Here is a 9,883-nt window from a genome sequence, read left to right as displayed (position 1 = left end):
CTTCCGTAAGGGGATGTCCAATTGCCTACAGATGGGCTTTGGGTCTCCACTCTGCACTCCCTCTCATTCACAATGATATGATTTTTCGTTCTGATGATGCCTGATACCTGATCCCTTTGACACCTTGTGATCACACAGGCTGATGTGCTTCTTCCTGTGAGCTTTGTTGCTTCTGAGCTAGATGGCCGCTTGTTTACCTTCAATCTTTTAAGAACCCAGATGCTATATCTTTTGATAGCTGGACACCATCAGCTTTCTTCACCACATTTGCTTATGTACTCTTTGTCTTCAGTGATTGTGTCGGGAAGGTGAGCATCATAGAATGCCAGTTTAATAGAACAAAGTATTCTTGAATTGAGGAAATAGTTGAGTGGAGGCCCAATGTCCTTCTGCTACCTTAATACTAAACCTATAAATATATGCACATAGATCTATTTCCCCATCTTCATATATAAATATATTTACATATGTACATGCTTTTATTTAGACCTCTATACATGCCCTTTGACTCCTAGCTCTTTCTTCTATTTCCTTTGACTTTCTTCTTGTCCCACTGTCATGTTCAGTATTCATTTGGGTTTCAGTAGTTCCTCTTGGTTACATTACCCTTGATCACACCCTGCCAGGACTCCTACACCCTCCTCACCACCAATTTGGATCACTTGTTGTTTCCTTGTCCCTGGGTTTGTTAACACCACTTCCTTTGCCCCCACCTCCACCTCTCCCAAGTCCCTCCGGAAATGTCGGTCCCATTGTTTTCTCCTTCAGATTGTTCATCCAGCCTATCTTATTCAGACAGGCCTGCGGAGATAATAACATGCACAAAAACAAGACAGAGCAAAACCAAGCAACAACAACAACAAAAAACAAAAGAACAACATATGTCACTTATCATTTTATAATGAATAATTAAATAATGAAGCATGTTGAAGAATAGATGCATTTGAATTGTGGTGCTGGAGAAGAATATCGAAAGCACCCCAGGCTGCTAAAAGGATAAACTGATCTGTACTGGAAGAAGTAAGGCCAGAGTGCTCCTCAGAGGCAAGGAGCACTTCATCTCACATACTTGCATATATTGTCAGGAGACCAGTCCCTGGAGAAGGACTTCATGTAAAGTAGAGAGGCTGTAAAAAAGAGGAGGGCCCCTGTGTTAGGCCGGGTTATCTAGAGAACCAGATACAGAGACACTTATATGTGGGCAAGAGAGAGCTTTATATGAAAGAGCAATTGAATATTGAGAAAACATCCCGGCCCAGTTCAGATCAAGTCGGTCTGTCTGCTATTAGCCTATATAGAATCCTCTTGAGACTCACACAACACTTGCAGTGATGCTGAAAGCAGGAAGATCACAGGGCAGTGGGTGAAAAGTCTTGTGGATCCAGTGGAACTGGAAGTATCTTAGCGCTGGCATGGGTCTCCGCCTGGCTCCTCCAGCTCCAGGGTTCTGGCTGCCATCAGTGTGGCTCCATGTGACTTGTCAACAGGAAGGTGAAGCAGAGAGAGAATGTGTCCAGCCTCCAAGGAGGAAGAGAGGAAGTTCCCAGAGTCCTCATGTGAAGGCCATGCCCTCATGTGAAGGCCACACCTCAAACCTCAAGGAGGTTTCAGGTGTGACCTGACAGGCTAGACTCCACCCCTTCACTCTTAATATTCTCAAGTTGACATGAGATTATGTAACTACCATAGCCCCCAAGGAGCTGGATTGACACAGTGCCTATTTCAATGGGCTTGGGCATAGGAACAATTGTGAGGATGGCGCAGGGCCGTGAGGTGTGTCATTCTGTGGTGCAGAGGGTCACTATGAGTCAGAGACCCCTTGATGGCACCTGACAACAACATGACTCTATAGCTGGTAATGGTGTTAAAAAAAACGTGGGGAAGGGATTCAAGGCAAGGCAATTCTGACTTCATGGCCATGCAATTTTGGTTCATGACGAAAATATAGGAAACATGTTTTATCTCTCTCCTACTTAACTTTTGAGGCTATCAGGACCAAGCCTTTTCCTTACGTCTCACAACTGTGGACAACGAACAGTCCAATCACATCAGCTGAACTAAGTATTTTCACATTTAACGAGCTAGCCAAAGATGATCGATTTTAAAGTCTGTTTTTCAGGAGTCTTTTGTCATGGTCATGTGAATATTTACCAATGATTTTACACATGACATTTATGTGGACATCTGATACTAAGACATGTTAGGGACCAAGAAGCCTGGATAAATTATATTTTCGCTAATTCAACTATATGCTACATTTCCAAGAATGTCACCCAGCTTCTGTTTACCTTGTTAATGTCTGTGCCTCTCATTATGATTTCAGCAGTGTCAGGCATACTGTGAGTTTCTGATATTCTTACTGCATTTCGAGACCCCTTAGATGCTGGAAAACACGATCTGAGCATTTTGATCCCACTCAATCCTAAAACTAAAATTTTGAATGTTTTTCTCAGAGTTAGGATTGTTCTGGATGCTTACATTTCCTCCGGCCTTCAGAGTATCTGGACTTCTCTGAGTCGCCTGCTGTTGTGGGGATGCATTTGAGCCCCTGCCCATCTTTACTCCTATACCAACTTGTCTCCCTGCTCTGAGCCATGGCTCTCTCAGGTTTCTGATTGCTCATGCGAGGATCCCAGGAGAGGCAGGTATTGAATGGGAACCCTGTGGCAATAGAGTAAACACTCAAACGAACAAGTAACAAATCAACCAACAAACAAAAACAGCACTGTGTCCAGGAAATTGGGTCCTCTGTTGAGGCTTTTGATGTGATAAAATTGGTCCAAGCAAGTGATCTGTGGAGAGTATCCCCTACTCTCCACTACTGAATGGTGATTTTAGGTAGAGTAACAAGTTTGCCCAGCAACAACCTGCCACTGTGAAAATGTGTGCACTGCTAGAATTCTGTGGTGTTTCAAATGACAACAGGGTTATCCATGGTGGACAGGCTGCAGTGGAGTATCCAGACTAAGACTAAAATCAAAGCCCTGCCAATCTATTTCTGAAAATGAGCCATTGAAAACCTTCCAGATCACCACAGAACCTTGCCCAAATTTAATTAAATCATCAGCAGGGATAATTTGCTGGAGAGCACACCATGCTTGATGAAATTGGGGATGAGTTAGGGAGCTGTTTCTTGAGCTGTATTGGCACAATAGCAGAAAGGATGGATTTAAATGTATGGTTGTGAGAAAGATGTATTATGGGCAATGTTTCCTTCTGTGGCACATAGGCCACCAGGAATCAGAGCTGCCTGGAACGCAGTTAACAGCATGCCTTCAGCCACAGGAGCCACTTGGTCCCAGGAGATGGATGGGGAGAGTCTATTATCTGCAGGGTAACAGCCCATCCATCTGCTTTCACCCTGTGATAAAGTGAGTTCCCCCACGGTGCTATGGGCAGTCAGTAGAGCCTGTTTCTACCAGCTCTATTTAATACTTTAAGAACATTGTCCTCTCTCTCTGTGTGTCTGTTTGCAGACTGATTTTAATTAATTTCTTGTTCCATTTTCAAACTTGTACTAATCCCAGACTCATAACTGATATGTATTGGCTCAGAGAATTTGGCTCTGTGAAGTATATTTAATGCAGCTTGGATTCAAAACCAGGTTATTTCAGTTGAAAAGCGTGTATCTCTGAACATTTATTTAATTGGGTTCAGAATGAGTCAAGAATATAGTTTTATGCTGTCTGGGAGCACAGAAAACACAAACACTGTAGAACTATATTTGTTGAAACATAACAGTCATTAACCTTTATGTGCATTTATAGACAATTGCTTATTGGTGCTACTGCGGCCTTGTAATTTTTGACATGACAATTTCATATCATATTTATCATTATTTTAATAAAGAGTAACCCTTTCTAAGTACCTTTGTTGTTGTTAGTTGCTAGCTGCCATGAAATGCCCCAATTCTGGGAGACCACATTGACAATAAGGAAGAAATGCTGCCCAGTTCCGCATCACCCTCATGACGATTTGTTGATTGACCAGGATCACCCATGGGGCTTTCATTGGCTGGTGGTCAGAAAGAGTTGGCCAGGCCTTCCCCCCCCCACCCCCCCCACCCAGACCTGTTTGATGGCATCTGTCACAGCTTCAGAAGGAGTTAATATTTAGTTCATTCGATCAAATATTTATAAATTCTTGTAAATTGAAGTAATAGGATCAACTTTTTGGGGGGGTGGGGAGGTTCTCCCTTCTCCTCTACAGTGCTGCCCACAGATCCCCTGTGTGTTTCTGACATTCGAATGGCCAGGCATTTGAATGTCAAAGTTACTGACTTGCACTCTTCCTAGAAATGTGTCTTCTCTACAAGAACTTCTGGGGAAATAGGAAGGAAGTACAGAGTCACAACAAATAATTTTCAGGCCTTCTTGAGGGAAGCCAAAGAAGGAAAGAGAAAAGAAGCCCTGTTCTTTATCACAACCCCGTTTTGTTGTTTTTAAGTGATTGCAGCTTGCTGCCCTGAGTCCTTTTGCCAAAGGCCTTCCTGAGGTCAAGGCCACTGAGACAGCTCAGGCAATAACCTTCAGAAAAAGGGTACTCAAGAGGGCAATTGACTCATAGAACCAGACAGAGAAACCAGGGAGGGTTCCGGGAGGGAAAGCTGAAAGTGAATCATAGTCTCTGATTCTCTAGCTAGGTATGTGATAATGAAGAAGAGAAATTAATTAGCAGTAAATCTATCAGGCCATTGAGCTGGTGCCGGGAGTAATTAGCCTTTTGCTCTAAACCCCTTCTCTGTGCTTCACATGGGCTCTGTTGTCCTTCCAAGCTAATGAATTCTTCTGACCTCCCACCAGATTTATGATTCCTTTCAGAACCGGGCAAGGATCACCTTTCCCTGTGCAGGATTCTCCAGCCCGTGGGGTTTCCTTGCATTGCTGTGATTTGGACCTTGCTGGGGAAAGAGCCAAGGTTGGGAGGAGGTTCTACCAGAGAATCTACCTCCACTATGAAGACCTGGGTGAAGGTGACCAGGCAGAAGAAAATACCAAGACAGGAGGGTATACTTTATGACCTTTTGGGAGTGGTCATCATTTATCTTGTTCAATTTTTTCCAGTCCTCTAAACATGCTGATTATATAATTTGACAAAAGCTAGTGTTTTTCTTTGAAGAATTCTGGCTGTTACTTGAGATAAAGAGAAACTTTCCTAGCGGCTTGTTAAGCTTTGGACTCCCAATGGTATGGGTGGTGGTGCCTGCATTCCCCGACTGCTCCTCGGGAGAAATGTGGAGCTGTCTGCTCCTGTAATAACTTACAGTCTCAGAAACCAGTGGAGCAGATTCGAGGGCAGTGAGTATAGGAAAATGGGATTCTAGAGGCATGATAGAAAAGAAAAAAATCTAGGATTCTTTCACTCAAACAATATATTTAGAATTTATGATTTTTTGAATGTAGAAAATGTGAAATCCTGTGATATTTTTCCTTCAGAATTTAGTTGTGTTATGCATTTTTCTATTGTGTATGCTAAACTTTATTTACTACCGGTATTTATTTTTCATGAAACTATCAGAAACTAGTTTTCTGATAGCTTACATTGTTTCATGATGGAGTGATTTTAATAGAATTCTGTTTGTTTTTTTTAACTTTCATTTGGTTGTCAAATAAACACAAATTAAGATCTCGACTTAGTTGAACTGAAGTAGATTTTGTAAGTTTTAATGGTGAAATTTCTAGTTTATGTGAAATATATTTAGAAAGACTGAATAGAGATACCATTAAATTATGATTTAGGGGAAGGCTTACACAGTAAGTAAAAATCAATTATTCAAATTTACGGACCAACCATTAAAGACAATGGTGAAGAAATGGAAGAATTCCATCAACTTCTTCAGTCTGAAATTGATCAAACATACAATCAAGATGCAACAATAATTATTGGTGATTGGAATGGGAAGATTGGAAACAAGAAAGAACAGTAGTTGGAAAATACGGTGATAGAAATGAAGCTGGAGGTTTCATGATACAATTTTGCAAAATCAACATTTTCTTTATTGAAAATACATTTTATTCAAATTATGACTATAGATGTGGACTTCTCCAGATGCAATACAGATAAATCAAATTCACTATACCTGTGAGGAGAGATGATGGTGAAGTTCAATATCATCATCCAAAACAAAGCCAGGAGCTGACGATGGAACAGACCATCAATTGTTCATATGTAAGTCCAGGATAGCATGAAGAAAATTTAAACAAATCCATGACAGGCAAAATCTGACCTCTAGTATATGCCACCTAATGTTCAAGAATAGAGTTGACTCATTGAACACGAATGACAGAAGACCAGATGACCTGTGGGATGACATTGAGAAATCATTCATGCAGAAGGTAAAAGGTCATTTAAAAGCCAGGAAAGAAGAAAACATCAAAGTGGATGTCAGAAGAGACCCTGAAACTTGCTCTTGATGGCAGAGTGGTTAGTGCACATGGAAGAATGATGAAGTCAAATAGCTGAGTAGAATATTTCACAGGGCAGCCCAAGAAGACCAAGTAAAGTATGATAATGAAATGTGAGAAGACCTTGAATAAAAATCTAAAAAGGAAGAAAATGGAAATAAATAAGAAAGAAGAAATAAGTGTGTATTAAATTGTAGTATCTCTTAAATGAAAGAAATGAAAAAAATTCTAGCTTGAGTTACACTATTAAATGCTTCTCTGGATTGGAAGCATCAAAAGATAATGGATAGAATACACAGAGCCACTCTACCAAAAACAAACAAACAAACAAACAAACACTAGTTAATATGGAACTATCATAAAACGTAGTATATGATCAAGGTCTTATGGTATTGAAGGAAAAACTCCAAGTTCACTGAAGTAGTTAACATGAAACAAGCCTCCAGGAATTGAGGGTATACCAACTGAAATGTTTCAACAAGCTGATGAAACACTGCAAATACTTACCTACGCCAACAAATTTGGAAGACAGTGACCTGTTCAACCAACTAGAAGAATTCATAATTTTACCCATTTCAAAAATGGGCAACCGACAGACTGCATAAATTATAGAACAATATCATTAATATCAAATGCAAGTAAAATTTTGTGGAAGATCATTCAACAATTGTAGCAGTACATCAACAGGGACTTCCAGAATTCAAGCCAGATTCAGAAGAGGACAAGGGAACAAGGGATATCTTTTTTTTTTTTGTCATCAGATGTATCTTAGTAGAAAGCAGAGAATAACAGAAAATGTTCACTTGTGTTTTATTGACTTTGCAAGGCATCGACTGTGTGGATCATAACAAACTATGGATATCCTTGAGAAGAATGGGCATGTTCTTGTGCAGAACCTGCACAGGGACAAAGAGGAAATCATTCAGACAGAACAACAAAACTCTGCATGACTTAAAATCAGGAATGGCATATGCCAAGGTTGGAGCCTCCCTCTCTACTTATTCAACTTGCATATTAAAAATAATCCAAGAAGCTGGACTGTATGAGGGGGAGCTCAGCCTCAGGCTTAGAGAAAGGCTTATTAAAAACTCGGAATATGTAGGTAACACAATCTTACTTGCTGAAAGTGAGGAGAACGTGAAGTACTTACTGATGAACATCAAGTATCAAAGTTTTCAATATGGATTGTGAGTTAAGATCAAGAAATCCAAGATCCTCACAACTGAGCCAATAGGTAGCATCATGATAAAGGGAGAAAAGGTTAAAAGTGTCAAGGATTTCATCTGGTTTGGATCCACAATCAATGCTCATGGAAATAGCAGTCAAGAACTTTCTTTGGATAAGTCTGCTGCACAGGATTTCTTGAATGTATTGAAGAGGGAAGAATGTCGCTTTGAGGTGGACATTAAATAAGGAAAACCAGGGAAGAACTGATGCATTTGAATTACAGTGCTGGCAAAGAATATTGAAAGTCCCAGGGTCTGCCAAAAGAACAAACGAATCAGTTTTGGAAGAAGTGCAGCTAGAATGCTCTTTAGAAACAAGGATGGTGAAATTTTGTCTTCCAGACAGACTTTGGACACATTATCAAGAGAGACAAGTCCTTGGAAAAGGACCTCATGCTTGATAAAGAAGAGAGGCAGAGAAAAGATTCTCAATGAGGTGGGGATTGGCACAGTGGTTGCAACAATGGGCTCAAAGGTACCATTGCTACTTTATGTGAAAAGCCATTGCGAGGACGGCTCAGGGTTGGACAATGTTTGCTTATATTGAGCATAGTATTGCTAGGAATCTGAATTGACTTGACCACACCTTGAAGCAACAACGATATAATTATAAGCATCTGTTCATATACTTGTTGGAAACCTGAATGCCTTCTTTGGTAAAGTGTTCATGTCCACTGCTAATTTTTTAATGGGATTACTTGTCTTTTTGTAGTTAAGGTGTTTAAATTTGCTAAAACTCTTAGACATTATTAGTTCCTTGTGTGATATGTCCTTGACAAAAATGTTTTCCTAGTCTGTGAATTCTCTTCTGATTCCTCTGGTGACGTCTTTTGATGGTTATAAGTGTCTAATCTGTAGAAGGTGCCAGGCATCTAGTTTGCCATCTGTTGTTGTATGTTGTCAGGTATGTCTGATAGTGCATATATACCATACATTAGGGCCTCTACATTTGTTCCCATTTTCCTCCCATTGAGCAACTGTATAGCTTATGGTTTTACATTTAATCTTGGATCCATTTTGAACTTTTCCAGCAGTTTTATTGGCATATAGTTCACATATCATACAATTCAATAGTTCAGTCACACCAGGAAGAGTTGTATAACCATCACCACAATTAGTTTTAGAACATTTTCTTCATTCTTGTACTCATAGTTATTAGCTCTCTATTTCTCCCCAACCTCTTCTGACTTACTCCCAAATAACCATTAATCCAGTTACTGTCTCTAAAGGTTTATCTATCTTGAATCTCATGTCTAGAAAAGAATAAAAAATCAAACTTCCAAATGGTTCTCATATCGGGGCTAGAATAAAGTGGAAACCCAGTATCCATTTATGCATCTGTCATGTTATGTGTCTTGGGGTCACCTTAGAGACACCATTGCCATGTTACGGGAAAAGACATCATCAGTCATCCCCCCGGGGTGTCGCTTACACTGCCATCAAGCGAGTTTATTTAGGTATATGACACGAAGTACAGTTTCTGCTTTATTATTTTGCAAATTGATAACTGATTTTTCCAGCACCATTTGTTAAAGAGACTGTTTCTTTCCCCTTTAAAGAGCTTGGGGTCTTTTTCAAAGGTCACCTCTCCATAGGCAGATGGATTTGTTTCGATGTTGAGTTCTATCCGTTGGTCTGTGCCTGTCCTTGCACTAGCACCAGGCTGTTGTGACTCCTACGACGGTTGTCGGTTTGAGATGGGTGAGGGTGAGGCGGTTTGATTTTTCTACTCTAGTAGAAGTGCTCTGCTTCTCTGGGGTCTCTTTTCATCCAAAGAAAGAGGGTGACTTGTTTTTCACCTCTTAAAGACTGATTTTGGAATCAGAATCTCATTATATCTGCAGATCATTCTGGGTAGTAGTAGCATTTTTACAATTCTCATGGCAGTACCACCCTGTTTCCTTGAGGCCAGATTATATGCTAGTGATAGATTTAAGAATGTACTGTGATACCTGGTCTGGGAAACATCCGATGGGCCCTTGCTGAATTTTGATCAGTGCTTTCCTGCCCTCTCATATTCTTAGATCAACAGCCTGGCACGGAACCATTCTTTGGCTCTGCTTATTTCCTAAGCATAAAACTACGTGACTGTGAGCAGCACACTGAGACCAGAAAGAATGAGCTCCAATTATTTCCTAGTTAAGTCTTGAGCAGATTACCTTATCTCTTGTGCTTTATTTTCCTCGTCTTTCAAAAGGGGATACTAATGGTGACACTTGCGAGGGTGAATGTACAGAACTTAGTGTAGGGCCT

Source organism: Echinops telfairi, unplaced genomic scaffold (assembly GCF_000313985.2).
Source record: "Echinops telfairi isolate 266 unplaced genomic scaffold, ASM31398v2 ScPeMD7_31;HRSCAF=116, whole genome shotgun sequence".
In the NCBI taxonomy this organism is placed as follows: domain Eukaryota; kingdom Metazoa; phylum Chordata; class Mammalia; order Afrosoricida; family Tenrecidae; genus Echinops; species Echinops telfairi.
Note: the sequence above shows the minus strand (reverse complement) of the source record.